Source organism: Petaurus breviceps, unplaced genomic scaffold, assembly GCF_028583685.1.
Source record: "Petaurus breviceps papuanus isolate PSGF00001 unplaced genomic scaffold, PetGlider_PUasm1.0 213, whole genome shotgun sequence".
NCBI classification, from domain to species: Eukaryota; Metazoa; Chordata; class Mammalia; order Diprotodontia; family Petauridae; genus Petaurus; species Petaurus breviceps.
Window position 1 is genome coordinate 661,807 of NW_027185860.1, and position 27,229 is coordinate 689,035.

The following is a 27,229-nucleotide window of genomic DNA, read 5'->3' on the forward strand; positions in this document are numbered from 1 at the left end:
AGAGAGAGAGAGAGACAGAGAGAGACAGAGAGAGAGACAGAGAGAGAGAGAGAGACAGAGAGAGAGACAGAGAGACAAAGAGAGAGACAGACAGAGAGACAGAGAGAGACAGAGACAGAGACAGAGAGAGACAGAAGTGATCCATTTGGCCAAATTTTACACATTTGAAAGCTGTCATGGTTGTATTGAACAAAATGAATGCTCATAATTCACTTATCACAACTTATGCTGACTTTGTACTCCCCTTAGTTGTAGCTGATAGAGTGCAGGACCTGGAGCCTGAGTTCAAATTCAGTCTCAAACACTTACAGCTGTGTAAATCTGGTTAATTTACTTAACCTCTGTGTGCTGCAGTTTCCTCATCTGTAAAACAGGGATACTAAGAAGACCTACCTCCTGGGATGGTTGTGAAGCTCAAATAAGATAATGACTGTAAGGCACACAGTGATATAAGTATATAAGTATTAGCTGTCATTACTATTAATATTAGTTACTTATCTACATACATGATATTTCACACAATTGAATTTAAGTTTCCTGGGAGCAGATATGGGTTCATTTTCATTTTTGGATCCCCAACACCTAGCTCAATACCTACCGCACAGTAGATTATTACCAAATGCTTGTTGAATCGAATACTGGCTAATGCGCCTCAGATACAATTCAGACATGTATGGAGTGGCTCTTTGAGGCCGGCCTCACTCAATTGGAAATGACAGTAGGTAGAGTATGGTTGAAAGAGAAACATGAGGAGAAAACATAGCAATGGTGATATAGTGGAGAGAGAGCTGGTGTCAGAGTCTGGAAGATCTGAACTCAAACGCCTTTTCTGATACATAATGTGACCCTCAGGACATCATTTAACCTCCCAGTGCCACAGGTAAACTCAGTGAGAAAATCAGTTGAAGAGCAGGTGCTTATCTGAATTAGCAGAGGTAATTTCCATGCTCAGAGTTCCCTGCACCAAAGTAATATAAATGTAATCTAAGTACAGAAGTTGCTTTTCAATGGCTACCTAACCTTACTTTCTAGGAACTAAGGAAAACAACTGAGTTCTTCGATCTACCCTAGGCAAGGAAAGACCACAGGTTGGTTTTTCTTGTTCAGATCTGATTACCACACACATTTAAAGCAAACGTCCAAATGAGATGTGGTGTTTCATATCTATTGTGGGCTTGGAGTTTAGCCCTGGAATTTCCTGTGAAAACTTACAGGATTCAGCAGACCCTCTCAGTCCCCTCATTCTTTCCTAATCCTAAAATATTATATATTTGGGGGTGGTGAGAAGGGATTGGTGGGGCTCAACGCTCATCTTAGGGTATGGATCAATGGGCTATGGAGAGAGCCCAGGAGCATCATTAAGGTACTGACATTTTTCTCACTGAAAGGACTTTCTGGCAGCAACTGAAAGTTTGTTGGCACCGAACTTAAAAAGCAAGTAAATCTGAAGCCAAATATTCTTATTGGCTAAGTACCAATTCATATTAGAGCATTAAACACTGCAGAACCATCTTGTTGGTCTGAAAAACCAAAGTGTTGGCTAATTAAACATTTTCACAGTTCCCTGAAAATAATATTGAGAACTGTTTCACATGTGGAGCCTCTGATAAAGTATCCATTAATGCTATTACAGAAGACTATCTAAAGCTTGTAGGTTCCCCTCTATCAACTCAGGTTCTGCTTTTGTCTGCAGGAAAAACCTGGAATTATCGGTTCACTCAACTGATAATTAAATTGTTTTCTTAAAAACAATGAAATGCTGCAAAAATGTATACCTTCTTTTAATGATTCTTATTGTCAGTGTTTACCAGCCCACTTACACAATGAGATTTGGTATCAAGCCTTTCTGAGAAGTCTTTAAAAATGTTTATTTCTATAATAATCTCTCCCTTCCACTGCCATTCCTCAATTGAACAAAACAAAATATAATCCTCACAACAAACTCACATGGTCTGTGAAAACAAATGCTCACATTGGAAATGTTAAAAATGCATATTTCATATTGGATTAGAAGTCCATCACTTCCTGTAATGGAAATGGAAATTTTTAAGATTTTCCCTGCCCCTAGGCTAAAGTGCACCTGGAGCCTGGGGTGGGAGGCTTGTTTTTTGGCAGATACTTTTGATTGGCCAGTGAGTCAATAAGGTTGTTACATTCTCTGAGCCAGGAGAAGGCTATATAAGCCCTGATGTGTAGCTTTGTTTTGGGGGCTCACTTTAAGAAGTGCTGTGTGATTTGATCAGATGAAACTCTGGGAAGCCAGTTGTTGAGAGCCCCCTGGCTTTGAAAAACCCAGATGTTGATTTGGTATGGATGTAATGGTTGGACAGTTTGGAAATCTGTCTACTTGATCTGTTTCTCTGTCTTGATAATTCTGTCTGTATATTCTGATGTTCGGGGTGCTGACCTTTTCCCCCTGAACTAGGTAAATTGTAAAGGGACCCTGCCCCGCCCCAGGGGCGGAGAAGAAGACTAGTATAACCAGGAGCCCATATATGGTGATAAATGCTGTTGGGACTGATGATTGGGCGAGAAGGGTCGGGAAGGGCTATAAAGGCCCTAGGGCGGAAGTAGAGGGGAGACACGAGACGCGGGACGCGAGACGCGATGTAATCAGTGGAGAATAAACACCCCCCAAAAACTCCCTCCGCTCTCTGTCTGGTGATTGTTCCCCTCAAGGGGCCGGTGACGACCGAAGACCCGGATATGGGTAAGTAGAGGACCGTAGGGCAGGTGAGGATTCCATGGGCAGAGGGACCCCGGCAGTAAATGATACATATTTGACTGATTAAAGTAAGCTTGTTAACCCATTTTGAGTTGCTTTCCTTTAACAAACAGATCCAAGAACCTGTGTTGGCAGCCACCCTGGGGACGTTGGGGTGTTTGCTGCTACACTTCTCTGGCAGGAGGTGAGTAGCATGATATATGTTCAGTTCTATGTATTAGCAGTTTGTCATTGCATTAATCAGAGTCTGCAAGCCTTTGAAAATTGTGTTTTTCTCTCTATGATGCTGTCATTGTGCAAATTATTGTCTCTGTTTAATCTTCAGCAGGTATTCCCAGATTTTAATTTTTTAAAGCAAGTAGCCTTTAATGGCATTCTAATAGATTCAGTAACCTATATGTGGATAATGTACAAGAATCATTTATTATTATCAATTCTAAAAAATAGAAAAACCTATGTCTTGTAAATTAGAGTCAGAGTATTCATAATTGTTAATATCAAAAAATGGAAGCAGTTAGATGAAATGTAGTAGTTACATTATTTAATTTTTTAAAGTTTGTATCTATTATGTTTTCTACTCTATATATCCAGTCTCCTTCCAGTAATGAGTTCCAGTTTATTTTTTCTCTTCACCTATATATCACACATTGTTTTCTCCCTCAGCAGAGGAGGTCCCAAACAAACTTTGTAAGTATTAAAAGACTTTGAATTTACTTATTTTCACATGAATCATTTTCTATCCATAGAATGTAAGACCTTGAGACTAGGAGTCAGTTTGTTTTTATTTTTTGTACCTGACATGTATTGCTAGAGAAATTTTCTCCCAAGGTGATCCCTATAATGATAAGATGATAACTCTGAACCAAAAAAAAATTCCTAGCACATAGTACAGTGCTTGGCATATAGAAGTTGTCTAATGAATACTTAATGAATGAATGAATAACATACATATAAAAAAAACTGCATTCAGAAATTACACTCTTGAAGGTCCTGAAGTTCCTGAATATGAGGCTAAAGTTGGTTAATAATAATTGAAAAAAAAATAGTTTGAATTGAAGAAGAGGCATTTGGCTTGAAGTGTTTTCATTCTAAGCACAAAAATGCGATTTTCATTTGCAAGATGCAAATATCCTTTTAACTCCTGGTGGCTTTTATTGAACTATATCATTTTCCTTGGTCTGAATTAATTGTGCTTAATTGTGCTTCCCCATGGGGTAGTTACCCTCTCCCTCAGAGTGGGGGAAAGAAGAAATTCCTGGATCATTCCATGAAACCACTTAATTTTGCTTTTCTTAGGTTATTGAGTTCATGAGAAGGGCAGCTCAGCCATTAAAAGCATCAAAGGAGAAGCAGATTTGAGTCCAGAAGATTTGATTCTAAGGCAGATGGTAGTGGGGTGAATCTACTACATTGGAGGTAGGTGTGAACATTGAGGAAGTCTATTTCATCTTCAGAGAATATGTATAGAGGAACCATGTATAAATGGAAATATTGTAAATGCAAATGTATATTTTCTTTTAGCAAGACACATTTTATTCTCTAAAAATCTCCAACCATGAAAACTCCACAAAAAGAGACAGGGTGGGAAGGCAGCAGCATGGTAGGAGTGTGGGGAGAGGTGTTTTCTGGATTCTGGATTAGGAAGAGCAGGTTAAAAGCATGATATAAGAGCCAGCAGGGAGATCACTTCCTAACTTCTGGGAGTCCAGAAGAATCATAGCAGCTATCTCAGTTCCCATGGAAACCAAGAACGGCTAGTGAAGTCTTGGTGGTCCTGTTTTCCTGAGAGTTGGGGATGGTAAGGACAGAGCACATGAAAGAACTTTGCACTTGACAAGGTTAGAATTCAGTCCCACAAACAAAGAGGGCTCTAGCATTTTCAGAGAAATACCATAGATCTTTGTGGTATCCAGGAAAAGATGCTGGAGCTCTTGGCCAGCGTCTCTGTAGCTCCTTATACAAAGATGTCTGAAAGACTTTGCATCAGTAGCAGCAATAAAAGACCAGGAAGGGATGTGGAGTCTTCTTCTTGGCTCAGTCATCCAAGGGGTTAAAAACAAAACAAAACCAAAAAAAAAAAAACTAAAACTCTCAAGACTGACAGGGGTCACCTGTAACTTCATCTTGAGAGGGAAAGAGCAGAAAGAGGACCTCATTTACCTTAGAGAGTCATTTGTTGCCTCCCTCCCCCCTTTCTGGATTCACACATAATTTCTTGGTTGGGTATTCAGAAGGACCTCAGGAGCCACCTCGGGAGGGGCAGAAGCAGAGTATTGGGCCATGTAATGGCTTGTGCCCCTTGAGCTGCCAGTGAGGCAAGTGCAGCACAGTAACGACCCACCTGGTAGAAAAAGGCTTGCAGCTGTCCAGCTCATGTAGAGGCTATGATATGCCAACTCCCTTTTCTGAGCATCAGCCACCAGGGGGTTATAGAAATTTCCGATGGTCACATGGGCAGTCCAGCACATAGGGATCAGGACCAGGACTGCCGAGATGAGGAAAATGACCCCTGAAGTCAGTACTAACTGGGCTTTTGGTTCCTTGTTTTCTATACATGTGGCACACTTGGCCCCAGCAAGGTAGATCAGCAGACCCACCAGTGATAAAAGCAGAGTGGTGACCACGAGGGCCCTAGATGCTTGGATGCCATGAGGCAGACCCAGAATGGAATCATACACCTTGCACTGCATCTGGCCAGTGCTCTGGACAACACAAGCCATCCAAAGGCCTTCCCACACCACCTGGGCCACTATGATGTTATTGCCAATGAAGGCTGTAATCTTCCACTTGGGCATGGCACAGGATACTACACCTGATATCCAGCCCAGTGGATAGTGAAAGGATGATACCCAGGATCTGAAGGCCAGCAGACGCCATGGTTGGAAGCTTAGGGAAGACCTGCCTAGGAAATGAACTGGAGCAGCCAGAGATCAGGGTAGGGTATTGCAAACATATTTTAATGCCCCAAATAATATTACATTCTCTTGGAGTAAGACTATGAATTACAACTCAAAGTAGTTTAAAAGGCACTTATGAATTGATTTCAAGTTCAAATTCAAATTTTTTGAGAGTCAACAGGTTCTTTTCATATTCAGTTGATAGGTAGTCTAAAAAGATTGAAAAGAATTTCAGCTGAGATATGCATTTAATATATTGGATATATGCAAATATATATCAATCTATCTATAAAGGTCTATCTATCTATCTAGCCAAACTTGGATAAAAGAGTAAGTTGACACTTAAAGACTAATGAGTCAATTTTCCATTGTAACTTTTGAATTTCTATAATCCTGTGGGGGAAAATGGCACTAGTTTGCAACCTGTGTTATAATTTACAACTGCATTTCTGTTAAGAACCATCGAAATTCTATTTCTATTCTATTTCTAATTCCTTTTCACCAGTGACTTGTAGTTTTCCTCTGCCCATACCAAAGATACTTAGACTATAGTCTAAGCCTTCACTCTTCCATTTTAATCCATTTATGTTGAATGTTTATGCTCAGGGAAAAGAAGACTAAATCCTATTCAATTTAATTTATTTTGCTTTGATCCTTAGGTTGTCATGTAAACTAAACAGAAAATTTCTTTCTCAATTCTGTATAGGCTTGCTAACTAACAGAGTTCTCAAATTTCTACAGGGTGAAAGAAGTTATTTTTAATATAGTGTGAGATATTTTAAAAGAGTGTTTAAAGTGTTAAAATGGATATATGTGCCAAAATGAACGACAATCATATACTTAAATGCAATCATTCCAAAAACCATGGTCTAAGATTCCTTGTACCAAAGGAAGTACTGATAGGTAAAAATAAACTCACATGAGCAATAGCCTAGAGATATTTCATGAAATTGACTCTACAATTCCAAATTTACCCATTATCCCCAAATTGACTCAGACTTCCTCTCAAATCTTGCATGACTCTTTCCAGCTTCCCTCTTCTCTATTCTATTTCCTGTCTACCTTCCCCATCTGCTCCCCAACTTGGCACCAGCCCTCCCCCCCCCCACCTCATGTTTCCTGGAAAGGTGAATACACACACACATATGCATACATTTACACACTATAAATTTAAATACTCAACACTATTGATTCTATCAAAATTTAAAGGAAGTAAATGTATTTTATGAGAATTTCAGGTACATGAAGTAATTTTCTAACATCATGGATATCTGTGGGTCTCAGTTTCTTCATCTGTAAAAGGAAGGGGTTGGATTAGCTGATTTTCAAGCTATCATCCAATTATAACTCTTCCAGTCCTATAAAATAAGTGTCATTGTCCGGTTTGGGGATAGAATGAAAAATGTATTTCCTCACTGGTAATGGAAGTCAAGAGGGGGTCAGGAAAGTGAGAATTAAATATATATGTTTACTTTTCTGATAACAAATTCAATTCCACTAACATTTATTAAACCTTTCCTACTAGGTTGCACTACTAGGAATGAGAACTCATGAAGGTGAAAACTTCTTAAACTGTAATATCACCAATATTCTCTGCTGCTACTGCTTACTGAACTAAATATACATCATTGTGTTCTGGCTAGGACATAATCCTGAGGAATGATTATTTCAGTGTTGGAATTTGAAAGGATTATAACCCCATTTTACAGACCAGGGAAATGACAACGAAAAATTGTCTTCACTAAAGTAACCATCATAATTTACAGAGAAGCTGTTAGTCATGCAGCTTTGCCGTTATTGTCATTGTTAAAGTGCTTTCTGTGGAAAGAGAATAAGGCAGCCAGATAAAGACAATGAAATCAGTTGGAGTATATTGTTTTCCCTTGTCTTTACTATCTCACAGTATATAGGCTAGAATTGATGATTAAGTTTCATCAACCACATGGAGTAACCCTTCGTAAAGGCTTTGTAATTGGCTACGAAGCCCTTAATTTAAAGCATCCAACCAGGAGCCTATAGCCTATCCAACTATACTTCTTTTGGGCTCTATAACTTAGTCTTAGGTCAAGGAGAGAACATGCTTCGAGAGGCCCCTTTTCTGCCTTGGAATGCTGTTGCTTCTATGTATTCATATATCTCACCCTGGCTTTTTGTTTAGTAAAACTAATAATTAAACAGCTAAAGAATAAAAACCTACTTCAAGATGCATAACTCACAGTACTGAGAACAATGACTGGCACTTGCACAGCACTTACAATATACTTATATAGATTTTTTTGGAGATATTTTGCTTTTACATCACCTCCATTTTTTATTAGATATCTCTCACTCCTTTACCTAGAAAGTCATCCCCTAGATCAAAAGAATGCCTGAAGTTTAAAAATGTAAAAACCATTATTTGCTCATAGAGACACACAAAAACAGATCACTGACAAGATTTTTTGCCCTTGGGCTGTAATTTGCCCAACATTGTCCTAGAACAAGGATTTTTAAAAAGGGGGGGGGGAGCAGTTCAGCAAAAGTAGCTAGCATTAATGAAGTTTTATATTCAATGTTTTACACCTTGGTCCTAGATCCTGAAAAGAGTTGTAGGAGTGGGGGTGGGGTGGGGAAGTGAATTCTACCACTTCTTCTCAAAGGTCAAGCTTGGATGTTATAATTTCAGACCATTCAATTTTGATTATTTTCGTGGTATCATTCTTTTCTTTTATATTACTGTCGTTAGTCATCGCCTATGTGGTTTTCCGATTTCCACTTATTTCACTGTGCATCAATTCATGTGTCTAGTCATACTTCCCTACATTTGTTATATTAACAATTATTTTACTGAAATTTCACATCCTTTCCTCTCTTATCAATCATATCAACCATGTAAACCATGCCTTGCCAAATCACAACCTTGGTTACCCCTATCATGCAATATTCTCTCTGGCTGCACCCCCTGCCTGGAATGCATCTATCTTCATCTCCAGCTCATGATTTCTTTAGCTTCTCTTAAGTCTCACCTAAACCCCAGCTTCTGCAGTAATGCTTTCCCAATACCTCTTAATGCTAGAATTTTTCTTCAATAAATTACTTGCTTTTTATCTTGCTTTTTTTTTGTAATGCATTTTTACTTATTTTCTCCCACACTGTATTTGTCTTTGGATTTTCTTTGTATCTCTAGGGCTTAGCACATTGCCTGGCAAATAGTAGCTGCTTAATAATGCTTATTCATTAAGCATTAATATGATTGCCTGATTGAATAACTTACATGTTGATGAATGGACCTGTAGGAAGTCATGCAATTCTTCTGATGGACTTGCAAATTTTTATTTCACCTCAACGGGGTTCTCACTAAAACAAAACATAATTTCTACTACTATTTTTAAAATAGATTCTCTATCCCACTCTTTGCAGCAACATTTCTAAACTTTCTATTCTCTCCTCAAGACTCCAAAATATCCCTTCCTCCTACCATCTTAGGACATTACCTCATTTTTCTCAGAAAAAATTCAGATTATTCCCCATGAGTTTCCACTTTTCTCTGTCTCCATTCAGATGAAGAGGTGACCCTACTTGCCAAAATTTCATGTACTCTTAGACCAATCTTCTCTATAAGATGGTTTCCAACAATCATACCCTCCCTGTCTGATTTTCATCCTCTCCATACCTGCTGGCTAGTTATTCGCTAGCTACAAATACATTCAACTATTCCATCCTTAAACAATATTCCCCCAATCCTGTAGTCCTCACTAGCTCTCATCGCATACATCTCCCTTTTTCTCCTAAACTCATTGAGAAATTGATTCCACACTCTGAACTTCTGCTTTCTCTCCTCTTCGTTTCTTCTAAACTTTCTAAAATCAGGTTTAACAGTCCGTTATTCAAGTGATACTGCTCTCTTCAAAGATACCAGTGATTTTATTGGCCAAAGCGAATGTCCTTAGTTCTCTTCCTTTTTCTCTCTCATTAGCTATTGTGATGACCTCATAACTGTTCCTTATACTTTTACTCTCTCTTCTCCTATGACATCATCTTTCATACAATTGCTAAAGCAATCTTCCAAAAGCTCACCTCTAGCCATATGACCCTTCTGCTTCAAAAGCATCTACTTTTTTTCCATTGCCTCTAGTATAAGAAAAATTAACTCTTCAGTCTGACATTTAAATCTCTACAATCCCTGTCTTATTCATATTCACTCAGTGTATCGCTGAAGCAAAACTAGTGATTCTCTTGTCTTGTTCTTCATTCTCCATCTCTATGCATTTCTATAAGCCCTATGGCTGAAATTCAGTAACTCAATAGTTATTTAGCATCAACTTTTTAGTAGACGCTACTATTTAGCATCAGCAAATAGTTATTTAGTGTCTACTAAATGTAAGACATTGTGTTAGCTTGTGGGGATACAGAAATCAAAATGAAACACTAACTCTTCATCTCCATCTGTTGGAACTTTTCTTTCTTCAAGGCCAAGCTTAACTGTTATCTCTTCCATGAAAACTTCCTAAAATAGCCCTCCACCAACACCAAGGCTTAAAATGATCACTTCTTCAAAATTTTCTTATAATATATTGGATTACTTCTTTGCTTTCATCATTAGCAGCTTAAGGGAAGACAGTTTTGTTTTACATCTTTGTGTACATATGTATGTATATATCTACATATGTATGTATGCAAAAATACATACATATGTATGCATTTATTAAGTGCTTACTATTTTTATGCCTCTGTGCTAACCATGGAGGATATACATACAAAAAAGCAAAACAGTCCTTACCCTCAAGATGTTTATGTTACAATGTAGCGGCAAGTACCCCAAGCCTCCCCAGGGTGGCTGCCACCACAGGTTCTTAGATCTGCTTTGTTAAAGGAAGGCAACTCAAAATGGGTTAACAAGCTTACTTTAATCAGTCAAATATGTATCATTTACCTAGTTCAGGGGAAAAAGGTCAGCACCCCGAACTTCAGAGTATACAGACATTATTATCAAGACAGAAAAACAGATCAAGTACACAGTTTTCCAAACTGTGCAACCATTACCTCCATACCAAACAACATTTGGGTTTCAAAGCTGGGGGGCTCTGGACAACGGCTTCCCAGAATCCATATCAAATCACAGAACACTTCTCAAAGTGAGCCCCAAAACAAAGCTACACATCAGGGCTTATATAGCCTTCTCCTGGCTCAGAGAATGTAACAACCTTATTGACTCACTGGCCAATCAAAAAGTATCAACTGAAAAACAAGCCTCCCACTCCAGGCTCCAGGTGCACTTTAGCCTCGGGGCAGGGAAGATCTTACAAATTTACATTCCCATTACATACAAATAAGGAGACTATAACACATGAAAGGCAACTAGAAGTGATGATGTCATATTTGGAAAATGGTGGGCCAAGAAGTGATGTGGAGGCCTGATACTGGTAAGATAAGGTCAGAGTGAGACAGGGGTTTGGAAAGAGACATCTGTGACATGGGGGTGGAGGCTGGTCCAGAGCCCATGTGAATGAAATACCAATGGTGGGATTAGCAGTGACAGAAGTAGCAGCAGCTTTGGGAACTCTCAAGCCAGAGCTGGTAAGGGGACCTGATAAGTGGTCAAAAAGAGATTACTGAGGATCTCTGTGCTAGAACTGGACATAGGAACAGATACTGTTTGACAACTCCATTGTCTATACTAATTTCTGGGTCAAACTTCAAGGACAGAGAGGAACATTTTCAATTGAGAGGGAGTGAGAGTCCTGAAGGGTAACTGTTTGGCAATCACTGTCTATACCCACTTCTGAGTTGTGTTTGTCCTTTGTTTTTGAAGAGGACCATGGCATCAGGGAAATGGTGACATGACTTGCAGTTGACTTTGATTTGAATGAGGGAGGACTGTTCAATGTCACCAGTCTCACTTTCTCCTCCAGAGCAATCTGGGTCCAGTGATCAGATATTTATCAGGACTACTGGAGTCAGGATGCATTGAGAGACCCTGACCTTTTTAGGCTAAGGCCTTTTCAGGTATTCATTTAGAGTGAGGTAGCCCATTCAGTGAATAAGCCTCTTTAAGTAGTGAGTCAAGGGATGGCCCGTTTTATTAGAAAGAAAAATCAAGCTGGGAAGGGAAGACCCTCAGGTTTGCTGTTCCACAGAGAAACAGTTACCATTGACATTCACTCTAAACCAGGGGGGGCCAAAATGCAGCCATTAAGTGGAACTTAGTCAGGGACCTATTGTGGTCCAATTTATGAGCTTTAGAGTGAACTGTGTTTAAGAAGAAAAAGAAAGAAGGAAGCGAAGGAAGGGAAGGAAGGAAGGAAGGAAGGGAGGAAGGAAGGAAGGAAGGAAGTATAATGCCAAGCAAAGGCAACTTTCAAGGTCCAGATTACCAGCATAGAAACTTTCTATTTTATTCAGTGACAAATTAAAGCAAAACATTCACAGAAAAGGGAAAATCAAAATAAAACATTCACCATGTGTAATTCAATAATTTAATAAGTCCTCAATTCAATCCAAATACTACTCCACCCCTGGTCAGTACATTCATTTAGTCAGTCACAAAGTCTCTCTTCTCAAATGGAGATTAGCTTCCAATCATAAACACAGTACATTCCTTTGGTCAGCCACAGAGCACAAAAAGTCAAAAGTTCCCCCCACACACACCCCTCCCCCAGATCACAACTGAAACCAAGCCAGTACAGGGAGATCTTTAAATTTCATTACCATTACAGGAAGGAAGGAAGGAAGGAGGGAAGGAATCTAGCCAGTAAGCCCCAAGTTAAGTGGTCATAAAAATTTACCTTCTGAGGGAGATCGAGAGGGAGAGGGGAAAGGGGGAAAGGTGGAGAGGGGGAGAGGGCTGAGGTGGAGAGGGGGGGAGGGGGAAAGAGGGAGAGGGAGAGCTGAGTTACCCAACTAGCTGTGTTTTCTGAGTAATAATTCAAGGACAGAGGAAAACACTTTAAATCAAGAGGTCATGAGGGCAGTATCACTTCTGGCTCCAAGGAATCAAGGACCATGAGGAATAGTATCATTTCCAATACCAAGGGAGCATATCAATTGAAATCCCAAGGAATGAGGGGCCTTTCCTTGATTAGAACCATGGTGCAGATGAAGTGAATAGTAATCATAGTTCTCCCTAGAACACACAAACTTGGAAGCACCAAAAACTTCCAAACCCACAGAATAAGTTCTGAAAACAGAACTACAAAAAAAATCTGAAGTTGAGGTGGGACTTCCAAATCCCCCATGCCAGGAACAGAGCCCAACATTAACATAAAATTCCAAATCAAGAAAAAATGTTAAAAAATGGTCAAAGAACAATAAGGCCAAAGAACCAAAAGGAGCCTGACCATAAAAACTTATTATGATGATCAAGATACAAACTTAAATGAAGACAATGAAGTCAAAATACTTACAAGCAAAGTCTCAGAGAAAATTTTGAATTGGATACAAGTCCAATAAGAATTTCTGGACTAACTAAATTGATTTTCAAACCCAAATAAGAATAGTAGAGGGAAGTTAGGTAAATAAATTAAAGCAAAGGAAGAAAATTATGAAAATACAATTAACATGGGGCTGCCAGGTAGCACAACGAGTAAGAGCACCGGCTCCAGTGACAGAATGACCTGGAGATCAAATCCCAGGCTCAAACACTTAGCACCCACCCAGAAACACCTGGCCGTGTAACCTTGAGCAAGTTACTTAGCCCCAATTACTTAGGGGCAGCCAAGTGGCTCAGCGAATAAGAGCACCAGCTCCAGTGTTGGGATGACCTGGAGATCGAATCCTGGGCTCAGACACTCAGTACCACACCCAAAAATAACTGGCCGTGTAACCTTGAGCATGTTACTTAACCCCAATTGCTAAAAAAAAAAAATACAATTAACATCTTGGTAAAAGAGTCACAAAAATAGTAAATAGAATACCTTAAAAACAGAATTGGCCAAATGGAAAAAGAAATACAAAACATTACTGATGAAAATAAGTCCTTAAAAAGAATAGGTCAAATGGAAAAAGAGTCATACAACTTAAAAAAAAACCTAGAAAAAGAAGAAAAAAAACAGTTAAACAACAACGTGGAAATCCTAAAAATCAAAGAAGAGATAGTAAAATTAAAAGTAAAAAAAGAAATAATAAATAAAAATAGAAACTGGTTTTGTGAAAAAGCCCCAACAAAACAGATAAACTACTGATTCATTTGATTAAAAAATAAGTAAATCAAATTATACTATCAAAAATTAAAAGAGTGAATGCTCTAGCAATGAAGATGACATTAAAACAATGCTCTAAATTGCTTCTGCTTAGACAAATGCTGATTAAAACAACTCTGAGATACACTTTACACCTATCAGATTGGCTGTGAGAAAAAAGGAAAATTACAAATGCTGGAGGGGATGTGAAAAAATTGGAACACTAATGAACTGTTTCTGGAGCTGTGAACTAGTCAAACCATTCTGGATAACAATTTGGAACTATGCCCAAAAGGCTATCAAGCTGTGCATACCCTTTGATCCAACAATACTACTAGCAATTCTATATCTCAAAGAGATCAACACTAATCCTTAATAGCAGAATTCAATACATAACTATCATGCCGAACTATGACTCCACCTTCAAAGACTGAGATGCTTTGCAATAATTAGTTAGAGCTCATCTCTAAGGTCCATTGCAGCTAAAAGCCTCTAATTCTAAGTCAGAAGGCACCGAATTACAAATCTTTCACTCTCACTTTTGAAAATAGTATCTGTTTCACGGTGAGGCTGCCTTATGTTACGCATCTATTTCTAGAATCTAAACAGATTCAAAATGCTTTAACTTCATCTTCCAGTTAAAATAAGTTTAATTTTTGATAAACATTTTAACTAATTGGAGAATATAATAATTTAAAGAAGACTTTTAAAATAAGTTAATGCCTTCCTCAGTTAATCAAGGGGAGGGAGCAATATTAAATTTATGCTTCCTGGATTCAATGATGTTGATAAGATAATAGAAAATCCAACCTTAATATATAAACCACAGAATTTTGAAGGAACAAATACTTACCAAACAAAACAAATTGCCACCATTGTTGCTTCTCAATAAGAGAAATTGAGTTTGATTTTCTTAACTCCATGAATTCCACATTGTCTATAGGGATCCAATATAAAAATGAGTCATTTAATTTCTCTGGGTTTTAGTTTCTTCAGTGAGGGGACTAAAGTGAGGGGACTAAATAACCTCTGAAATTCCTCTAGCTCTAAATTTATGCTCCTATGAACTTATATAAAATGATGATAATCATGAAACTTTATGGTCTTATGTAATAAATAATGATGATCTTTTATAATACAACTGAATGTGGGACCCTATATAATAAATTAGTTAATAAGTGATTTCTATTTACAGTAAACTAAAGTTTTTCTTGATCTTTTCTATAAATTTGTACACGAAATATCAAAAACCATTTTAGTCCATTTTTTAATCTTCCATCAAAATAGATTCTATGTGGTTCTACTGGAATTTTCCATAATCCATGACAATCAAGCTAAAAAGTCAATAGCTTAGTTCTAATTTTCAACATCTTTTGACAATTCTACTTAGTATACTCAGCCATAGAGTCTGAATAGCTCAGATTTGAAAATTTATTTGGCAAGAAAATACAAAAGTGAACAGATGAAAAATTCATCTTTACTCTTCTTAGACCTTCGAATAGCTACATCTTAAATTACAATTCTGAGAAAAAAGGCAATTGGTCATACAAGATATAATGATGTGACTTTGGCGTACCTACATGTACAGTGTGACAGAAAGAAAAAAAATTGAATCTCATTCGCAAGAGTCTGCAGATTGCTGGTGCAAAGGAAGGTTAAAAGAAAACTAAAATGATTTAGAAGTGGTAATAGGTAGGACACTCTAAAGGCATGAATCTGTACTCTAGAGATTACCTCAAAATTGATTGAAGCTATAAGCACAACATAAAGTGGCTTGGTATTTAACATAGCAATAGTCTATAAATTTTTCTGCCACAGGAATATCAGAATTTTATTTCATGAAGTAACATGCTGGATCACACTGGCCTTGGAGGTCAACTTCCAAGAAAATAGAGAAGTCATTTTTTCCTGGCAAAAAAAAAAATCAAAATAGTTTATTGTTCAGTATTAAATACTATTATAAAGAAAAGGATGAGACTCTTCTTTACATGTATAAATAAGATTTAATTGAATTTTTCAAGTATACATTAATAAGGTAAAATTAAATTAACATCAGCACAACATAATAGAGAAAATACATGGTACTTGGAATCAAAGAACTTGTTTTTTAACCTTAGCTTTTGTCATTTGCTTAAAAATGTGTCCTTGAGCACGTAACTTTTCCTTTCTGAGTCTCAGTTTGTTCTTCTTCAAAAAGGGAATTATATATTTGAACTCCTCAATACATAGAGCTGTTGTAAGGTTCAAGTAAAAAAAGGTATGCAAAAATGCTTTATAAACTTATGAAACATGACGAATGTGTTGATGTATGTTAAATAATTATGTATCATAAGTCTTTCTGGGCCTCATTTTTCAAATGAATGAATTCATTTTGTTATCCTGTACATGTAAATATGCCAAAGTGACATCATTACATCTTTTCCTCAGAATTATTAGATATCAATATACATTAAAACAATTACACGATAGTTAGAATAGGGAGTCAAGAAGGACTGACATTGCTGTGAATTCTATGTAGCTTTCTTACTTTACTTAAATAAAAACAAATTAGAGGCAACATTAGTGGAAGGAATTCCCAGACCAATGAATTCAGAAGTCTTTAATGTATCAACATATTAAAACAGAAACTAAGACTAACTTTATGAATTTCAATACTTGAATAGGGATGGAAACACCTGTGTCCCTCTGGTTATAAAATCAGTATATTTCCCCTCTGAAATGTTTTAAACATTGTATTGATGCCTTTTGTTTCATATTAATCATTTTTAATACAATCCCTCATGGCCAGTGAGTCTTCCCTTGCAAACCATAGCAACAACAACAAAACACAATTAACCATAAGTATTTGTATGTGACCATATAGGTAATATTCCAAACCCACATTTATTCACCTTTCCAGAAAACGCCTAATTAGCAGTCCTAAAAATCTCTTTATGTTCTGCCTCCCAACAGATTTTAACATTGGTTGTAATTTTGAAGCTCATTTTAAGTTTATTTTTGCCAAGTGTATAATTGTGAGTGTCCTGTGCTGAGCATTTCTTTTGTGTATAAGAATAAATTACCTGCCTTCCATTTTTGTGGAGGAATAAATGATCTTCCATAATTAAATCATATTGCACATTTGATCTTTTTTACTTTTTGAGGGGAGGGGGAATTTATAGATATGAGCTCTATCCAAAGTTAGAAGACAACTTATAATCAAACTATGATCACAGAGTTTAAATGACAAAATAACCATAATCATAAGAAGGCAATTTGTCTGCATAAATGAGGAAAGTCATAGAAGATAAGGTATAGAATCATTCTTGATTGGTTTAAAGATTTAAAAGTCCACATTTCTTTACAATTTCATCAGGAAAATAGTTATACAGTTAACTCTGCAAATGAATAAGGGTCAACACTATGCAAAGTGATACTTAAATTCTCTTAAATCCCTTTGTCTGGTCTCCCCTTTTATACTTATCACATTCTATTTAATATTTTTTGGACATTGGCTAGAGCTCTGTGCCTGTCGTTAGGAAGACCTGTATTCAAATCTAGCCTAGGACACTTGATAACTCTGTGATCCTGGGAAAGTCCTTTAACCTCTGCTTCGTCATCTATAAAATGTTGATAAAAATAGCACCTATGTTGTGAGTTACTGTGAAGATCAGATAATATAATAATTGTAAAGTGATAAGCACAGTACTTGTTACATAGCAAGTGCTATATAAATGCTATTTATTATTATTATTATTTTACTTTATTGTGTTAATTTATATTATTTTTCTTTCCATCTTTCCTTCCCCCTAGGACAATTTATCTTCCTTAAGGGCAAAGTTGGAATCATTTCAGCACTTTCCACAAGGCCTTGCATGTAGTAAGTTATTAATGCATATTTATTATGGCTTACCCCTTGGTAGATTTTAAAATCACTGAGAGGAAAGGGGGAAGGGAATAAATATTAATTGCTTATTATGTTATTGCACTGTATTTCACAGTTTTAAAACTCTGAGAAAACTAGATCAACAGTAATAATAACAATGGTTATAAAATTAATGATGATTTAATTGATATTCTTTATATAGCTTATATAGTTATAATTTCTTATATATAATTTCTTATATTCTCCTGACACCATCAGTAGGCATAATTTTGAATGAATTATTATTTAGGGGCATAGATGAATGTGGATTGATCCATCCACACTCCTTGAATGGTTAGTCTACTTTCTGTCCAGCTGCATCTACTCATCCAACAACTACAAATAATCAAAATGTACATTCTATAGTCATAAAACAGCACTTTGTTAACATAAAATGATAATCGTGTATGCTGAACTTGAAAATTATATTGAAAAACCAGCTAACCAAGAAATCTTTGACCAATTACCCACCTCACTAATATTTTTCCTTTTTTTTCTGCTTTCTTATTCACAAATTCTGAAATTCCTTTATTTGATGATATTTTATCATTCCACATTTCCTTATACCTTACTATCTCTAACTCTGTCCTTTATTTTCATTGTGGCTTTCGTCTTTCTGGGTATGTATACTGGTCTCCCTTGACTAGGCCATCACCCTAAACCTGGCTCCTTCCTAGCCTATCTTGACCCCTTGGCAAACCGACTCAGATCTACACTATCTAAGTTTATTCACTTGTGAATAACATCTCTAATATTAATTTGTTTTTGTTAAGTTGCATTCTAAATATTCTAGCATAATTCTGAAAAAAAAGTTTTTCATTGCAATTAACAAGAACTTGTAAAGAGAAGATATATTTATCATCTTCAGAATATACTCTGGCTAAAGTACTAAGTACTATTACAAGAATGGGTAAAGTCAAGCAGTCTCCCTGAACAATTGACTTAAAATAAATGTTCAGCAAGAAAATAGCAATCTTAAAATATTTGTCATATTTTTAAGGGCCCAGTTGTTCAGTTCTAGGGCCAGTGAAGAGATTTCATATCATCTGGTTTGCTGTCCATATGATTCTTAATCCTGGTCTACAAGTTATCTTTCCAAGCTCATTTCACTTTATTCTCCCACACTCTGATCCAGGCAAACTAAACTTCTTTTTCTAATACATGATACTATGATTATTGTATTTATGATTTTTCGCTTGTCATTGCCTATGCCTAGGCACATAGCAAAGTGTCCACTGTTTAGCAACAGTGTCTGACACATAGTAGGAGCTTAATAAATATTTGACTGACTTCCTGGTATAGACTCCCTCTTTGCCTCCTTCACAGAGTCCCTCTTTTCCTCTAAGATGTAGTGCTGGCAACAGCTTCTTCTTCAAGTATTTTATAATTCTACTAATGTCCTCCCTCTAAACTACTGTTTACTTTGCTATTTCCAATATATTTGTATTTATTCTTTGTATAGTTATGTTTTATGTCTTTTTTACATGTACTAGTCTCCATCATTAGAATATAAAATCATTGAGAATAGGAATTGTTTCCTTCTTTGTACTCATATTCACAGTGCTTACCACTATGTCTGGCACACAGTAGGGGTTTAATAAACACTTGTTGCCTGATCGCTTGATCTGTTGCTGATTCCTGGGTCAGTACTTGAGTCCATTAGCAGGCAAACTACTTCTCTACACTTGAAGAATCTCTTATTTTTCTTTGACTTCAGTGAAGCCATGTTCTAGGAATATCTCCAATGGAGGGCTACACTCTACGGACAAGATCTCTTCCATCTTCTCTTCCCTCCTACCCCAAAGGTCCTTTGCCAGGACAAGCAAGACATCCCTGCATCCTGACTGTGCTCCCGTCCTTAACTCTTTGTGAGGCAGGATTCCTTGGGTCTCATAGAATACAGCATCAACACGTGCCAGGAAGCTGAACCCAATGGAGGATCTCAAATAATATATCCTTGTATCTCCCTCAACAAACTCTTCTCATATCAGTAATATTCCATCTGGGCTCACTACTCATTGATTAGCACACTTCCACCTCCTTACAATAATCCCATTCCAGTGATTCTGAAACCTCAGCTGCTGATAGAGAAATATCATTCCCTGTCCTCAACTTGCTATTCTCTCACATCACAGTAGCTCTCCTCCCTGACCCTTCTGATCTTCCACTGTGCTCTCTGAAATGCCCACTCCATACATCCCTTCATCATAAACCTCTTTCTTACAGTTTCTATCTTTTAGCTCCCCCTGTTGATGTGGCTTCCTGGTGACAACATTGCCTCTTTGCCATTCTTTCTAGTGCTAGCTAAGCTTATTCTCACCCTCACTGGTTCTGCTAGGAGAGTGATAATATTTCTTCCTTCACATTGCCATTTCCAGATCCTCCCTTTCACCCCCATTAAGCACCCTCCATTTTGAGGTTCGTGCTATCTAAATTTATCACCCAACCTAGATCCTGGTAGCTGTTTATCAATCCCCAAGATAATCCCTTTATTCTATCAATGACTTTCGTGTCTGCCTCACAGTCTTTCTCCCTCATCTCTTGCACTCATTCTAGGAAACTTCAAAATGCACATTGATAGTCCCCTCAAGTATTCTAGTTTCCTAGTTCTTCATTCTATTCATTTTCCATGCATTATTTCACCATCAGCTATATAAAGAGATAGTTATACCCTTGATCTTGTCATTATTCCCAAATGTTCCACTTTTCTATTTACAAACTCTGAAATTCCTTTATGTAATCACAATATTTTGTTATTCCAGATTTTCAGATTCCTTATTGCCCATACTCCTAATCTTCATTTTCATGACACCCCTACTCCTCAATTCTTTGCCAAGCCCTAATCTTATGCTAGGATACACTTTTTTTATCCAACTTAGTTCTATACTTCCCTGAGTTCCAGCTTACCTTGACCCTGATCCAGTGAATGATTCTGTTTTACCAAACCCCAATGTTGGATTATTCCCATTGTCTTCCTCCTTCACTCTTTTATACATGTAACTGAATAGTCAGAAAAAAAAACCCATCACAAAACTATGCTGACTGAAAATTTATGGTATTTTATATCAATGTACTATATTTTAACTGTGCCTTCACTTTAGCAAGGCAATATTCGGTTTCTCTGTAATTGATTTGCTACCCCACTCTCTTCAAAGGCTGTTCTAAATCTTCTCCTCTTTCCTTAAGCTTCTCACGACACTTCTCCACTCTCTTAGTTGAGGATATTGCCTTATAATTCACAAAAACCACTCTTGCTAAGAGCTCCTTCCTTCATGCATCCCCCTCATCTCATGTCATTCAGTCATTTTTTCCCCACTACCTCATCAGTTTCAGATGAACAAGGCCACTTTTCCAAGGATCAAGGAAAACAGCTGTTCCTGTATTCTTGATCTTTTTTTTTTTAATTAATTTGTTTATTTCCTTTTAGTTATTCTTGGTCTTTTTACTTCCTGGATTCTCCAGAAATCACTCCCATTGTTATTCTTATTCTTTCTCTTAGCTTCAATTTCTATCTTTATTTACTGGCTCCTTCTTTGCTGCCTAACACATGTCCCCATGTCCCACACCCTTAAAAATACGCATTTGATCTGACAATCTCCACTAATTATCATCCCAAATCTCTCTTCCACTTTGTGATCAAACTCCTCAAGAAAGTTTTCTACAATTATTGCAACTGTTTCTCCTCTACTCTTTTCTAAACATTCTACAATTTTTCTTCAGGCTCCAATCATTCAACTAAAATTGCCCTCTCCAAAGTTACAAGTGCTCTCTTAATTATCAAATATAGTGATCTGCTTTTTCCTCAATCCTGATAATCCTTTGTGTTTCTGCAGCATTTGATGCCGTTGATCAGCATCTTTCTTCTGGATACCAAGTCTTCCCTTGATGTTTATAGAAATACCCTCTTTTTATTCTCCTCCTCTTTGATCTTCATCCATGTCATGTCCACTAACCTTGCGCCTTCTTCTCTTCTTGTTCTATACAATCTCACTTGTTGATCTCACTAGCTCTTATGAGTTCAACCACCATCCATATGCAGATGATATACACATACATCCTCACCCCCAAACACACACCTTTTTTTTAAATTAATTTGTTTGTTTCCTTTTAGTTTACAGGATTCAATTCCACAATTCCTTGAGTTTCACATTTTGTTCCCCTCCCAATCCCCTCCCCCATGGCGGCATATAGTCAAGTATAGGATCTGTAAATACTTTCACATTATACATTAGTCAGGTTATAAAGACGGATTGTATCAGATGGAATGAAAAAAGGTGAAGAGGACATAAAACCAAACAAGAAAAGGAAAAAAGATCAGATATTTTGCTTCCACCTGGATATAAACATAGTTCTTTCTAGTTCTTTCTCTGGGTGCACACATTTCTCTCCATCATGAGTCTTTTGGGATTGACTTATATCATTGCATTGCTGAGAAGAGTCCAGTCTATCAAAGTTGGTCATCACACATACATTGTATCTGTAATTGTGTACAAATTTCTCCTGGTTCTACTCTTTTCACTCAGCATCAGTTCATATAAGCCTCTCCAGGTAAATATGAAGACTGTCTGCTCCTCGTTTCTTATACCACAATAGTATTCCATAACATGCATATACCACAACTTGTTCAGCCATTCCCCAATTTATGGGCACCCCCTTAATTTCCAATTCTTTGCCACCACAAAAAGAGCTGCTATAAACATTTTTGTACATATGGGCCTTCCTCCCACTTCTATGATCTCTTTGGGATACAACCCTAGGAGTGGTATTGCTGGGTCAAAGGATATGAAAGTATTAATAGCCCTTTGGGCATAATTCCAGATTGCTCCAGAAAGGCTGGATCAGTCCACAACTATACCAGCAATGCATTAGTGTTCCAATTTGCCCACATCCTCTCCAGTATTTGTCATTTTTCTGTTTTATCAACTTAGTCAATCAGACTGGTGAGATGTGGTACCTCAGAGTTGTTTTGATTTGCATTTCTCTAATCAATAGTGATTTAGAGCATTTCTTCATGTGCTTATAGATATCTTTAACTTCTTTCTCTGAAAATTGCCTGTTCATATCCTTTGACCATTTATCAGTTGGGAAATGACTTGTATTCTCATAAATTTGACTCAATTCTCTGTGTATTTTAGAAATGAGTCCTTTGTCAGAGACATAGGTTGTAAGGATTCTTTCCCAATTTCTCACCTCCCTCTTAATCTTGGTTACATCGGCTTTGTTTGTACAGAAGCTTTTCAATTTCATGTAGTCAAAATTATCCATTTTACATTTTATAATGTTCTCTAATTCTTGTTTAGTCATAAAGTCTTTCCCTCTCCACAAGTCTGACAGGTAATCTATTCCTTGTTTTAGCAGACTGCTTACGGTATCAACCTTTATACCTAGATCATGCACCCATTTAGACTTGATTTTGGTATATGGTGTTAGATAATGGTCTATGGCCAGTTTCTGGCATATTATATTCCAGTTTTCCCAGCAGTTTTTGTCAAATAGTGAATTCTTATCCCAGAAACCAGGGTCTTGGGGTTTATCAAACAATAGATTACTATAGTCATTGACTTCTGAATCTTGTGTGCCTAATCCATTCCATTGATTTACTCCTCTATTCCTCAGCCAGTACCAAGTAGTTTTGATGACTGCTGCTTTATAATACAGATTGAAATCTGGTATAGCTAGTCCACCTTCCCTAGCATTTCTTTTCACTAATTCCCTTTATATTCTGGACCGTTTATTCTTCCAAATGAATTTTACCTAAACACACATCTAAACACAATCCACATGTATGTATCTATCCCTAGTTCCTTTCCTGAGCGATAGTCAGGAATCTATAATTGTCTCTGATATTTCAACTTGAATGACCTGTAGGTACCTTAAAACTAACATGTCAAAACCAGAACTTATTCTCTTTCCCCCTAATTTTATCCCATCATAAACTTCTCTCTTACTATTAAGGGTATTACCATCATCTGAGCCACCCATATTTGTAACCTGCGTGTTATTCCTGATTTTTCACTCTCACTCAAATGACATATGCAATCTTTTACAAAATGTTGTTATATTCTACCTTCATACCTTGTCAGTTTAGTGCAGGATGGAATGAAGTGAGGAGAAACTTGAACTAGAAAGACCAGTTAGGGGGTGGCTAGGTGACACAGTGAATAGAGACCCTGGAGTCAGGAGGCCCCGAGTTCAAATCCAGCCTCAGACACTTAACACTCACTACTCATGTGACCTTGGGCAAGTCACTTAACGCCAATTGCCCTGCCTTTCCCCTCCAAAAAGCAACCTCCCCCCCCCAAAAGAAAGACCAGTTAGAAAGCTATTGCAGAAGTCTGGGAAAGAGATTGTGAAGGACTAACCTAATATTGCTGGCTATGTGAATGGCAATAAGAGAATGTACAGGATAGGTATTATGAAATGATTTATTATATAGTTATATTTATAATATATTAGATTATATTCATGATTTATCATAATGACTAATTATTAAATGAGCTACAGTAGCTCCCTATCACCTTTGGGATCAAATATAAGTAATTCCTTTTGCTTTTAAAGTTCTTTGTAACATGGTCCCTTCTTATTTTTCTAGTCTTCTTACTCCTCATTCCCCACCACACACTATGATCTGTAACACTGGCTACTTGAAGTTCTTCAAAAATAACCCTCCATCTCCTCACTCTGCTGTTCCACTGAACTGACTGTGCCCCATACCTGGAATGATCTGTCCCCCTCACCTCTGCCTCTTAGTTCTGTTGACTCTTTTCAAGCCTCAACTCAAAGTTCCCTTTCTTCCTGGAGGGTCACATGACCAAATAGATACTCTCTCAGATTTCTAAAATCGCTCCAAAATAGAATTGTGCACACTCACAAAAATAACATCAGCTGTCTCCTCAGTCTAGGACACTAGGAATCCCAATGAGGCAATAATTCAATGAATTAACAAAACATAAGGCTAATCCCTAATTCATAACTTGCTCACTTAGCAAACCCTCCCTCAATGGCCACCCAACTTTGATGCCTAGCCTCAAGCTTGCTACAGAACTCAATTCAGTATCTATTTACCTCGGTGTGCCATAGAAATCCAGAAATCAGAAGTTTTCTATGGCTAGTATTATGTTATAATAGTACTAATGGCCAGAAAATTGAGGATATGAGAAAACAGGAATAGGATGCTGTAATGCCAAGCAAAGGCAACTTCCCAAGGTTCAAAATACCAGCATAACTGCTCTCCATTTTATTCAGTGACAAATTAAGAACAGAGAGAATCAACATATAGCATAATTCAAAATACAGCATTTACCAAGTGTGATTTAATCAAGTACTACCCAACCCCTGGAAATTACATTCATTTAATCAATCCCAAAGACCCTCTTCTAAATACTACTCCACCTCTAGTCTGTACATTCATTTAGTCCATCACAAAGCCCATCTTCTCAAATGGAGATTAGTTTCCAATCATAAGTAAAGTACATTTATTTGTTTAATCACAGAGCACAAAAATGTCAAAAGTTCCCCACCTTTGTATCACAATTGAATCTACCCCAGAGTTACAACAAGCGTAAGCACAGCACTTAATACCCAAATGGAAGTCTTTCCTTCATCTTGACACAAGGCAAGTTCTCAGCAATGTTTGTTCCTGGGGAGACAAAGCTTAGCAAGGCCACAAGATACATTGCCAGAATCTTCATTAATTCATTCTCTGTCTGCAGAACAGTCCTAGGACCCCTGAAAACATTAACAAAACCCCATTCCAGGATTTCTGTAAACAAACAACAAGAAAATCCTTCTTCAGGGCTTCTGAACCAACAGAAAGGTTCCAAGGCCTATGCAACAACAGCACTGTCCTTCACCAGTTGACAGAATTCACTCTCTGTCTGCAGAACAGTCTCTTGAGCTTTGAAACAACAGCAAGGTTCCAAGCCCTCTGCAACAACAGCACTGTCTTTCACCAGTGGACAGAATTCACTCTCTGTCTGCAGAACTGTCTCAGGAGCTCTGAACCAACAGCAAGGTTCCAAGACCTCTGCAACAACATGACTGTCTTTCACCAGTGGACAAATCTGGCAAAACAACATCAAAACAGACAGACAAAGTACCAGCATAACAGCCATGTCTCCTCAGTCCTTGGCAGCTCTGGGCAGCTCTCAAAAGTCCTGGGCAATTCAAAGTGGCCCTCAGCAATCCTCTCCATCTCTCTCTGCCTCCAAGGTGCTGCTTCCAAAAAGTTCTTCTGCCTCTCTCTTTTCTTATGTCTCTCTAAATTTATGTCACCAGCTCCTCCCAGTTCAGCCCTCTCTTTTCATGTCAACAAGTGCATCCCACAAGTGGGATTCACAAGCTCTGGGTTTTAATACAATCAAACCAAAAACCAAGTCAATATAGGGGGATCTTTAAATTCAATTACTATTACAGATGCCAGCATGTATTACCCTCAACTAGGCCTGTGGCAAAGTGGACTGTCATCCAACTGTGATTAGTTCTTTCATTCCAGAAATTACTTGAGGCAGAGACTGAAAATAGTGAAACATGAATTGTGTGAGGCAGTTGAAGGCTAAGATTTCTTTGAGGCATATCCCTTGGGGAAACCACCATCCAAGAAAAGGAGTCAGGAAGTGAAAAATAGGTGACATATAAGGAAAAGTGACTGAAATTACCAGAGATCTCAGGAGGAAGAAAACTCAGTTAAAAACCCTGAACAAAAGCAGATATTGGTAATATTTTGAGCATGTAAAATATAATAATAGATAGTAATATAGCTTGAGAATTAACCAATTGAAAGCAGATCTCTATGAATAAATATTGGAAGACAAAGGAAAATGAGTCTGCACCTGATGAAGCAGAGCATTCTGTAGATTCCTAGGAGAATATGGAACCAAAAGAGGATGTTCCTGAATGGTTTAAAATATAAATAACAGTGATGAAAGCAAAATTATGACCTATACAGTAGAAATAATTGGCAGAGTAGAAAAATTCAAATCCTGGGTGGTAAATCTCATTAAAAAAAAAAGAGAGAGCAACTGATTAGGACCACAAATACACAGAATAAATGGATGCTCTGGAAGATGAAAAGCGAAAAGTCATCTTCTACAAGAGAACTTTACTGAGCTCTACCTTCAACCTCATTTGCAACTGTCTTTCCCTTCCAGATTACCTTTATCACTCTGTATATATCTTGCATATTCCTTGTTATTTACATGCAATCTTTACCCTTAGAATATACACTTCTTGAGGTCTGACATTGTACTTTTTTTTTTTGCCACATTCCCCCTCCTGGAACACAATGAGAACTTAATAAATGCTTATTTACTGACTGATAGGGTCAAAGAGATTTAAGGACCTAAGGAATAGAGAAATCCACATGGAGAGAGCCTGCAGTGGTGGCATTTCAAAATCCTGGTCCTGGGATGTTTCTGAGACTCAAAAGGCAAAAGGCAGTAGATAAGACCAGAAAATCAGCTAAACAGAGATGAAGGTGTTGTGTTGGAAAAACTTGCCTTGGACCTTCTATGCATTATCCTGGAGTAAGAATTCTTCTAAGGCTTGT

At 37.4% G+C, this 27,229-nt stretch overlaps 1 protein-coding gene and 1 pseudogene across 4 annotated transcripts in view; both read right to left on the minus strand.

The window, feature by feature from the left end:
• LOC138165581 (roundabout homolog 1-like) overlaps positions 1–27,229 on the minus strand; it is a 957,778-nt gene that overhangs the window by 566,239 nt on the left and 364,310 nt on the right. The window lies entirely within an intron of this gene.
• On the minus strand, positions 2,849–7,536 carry LOC138165493 (claudin-6-like; annotated as a pseudogene).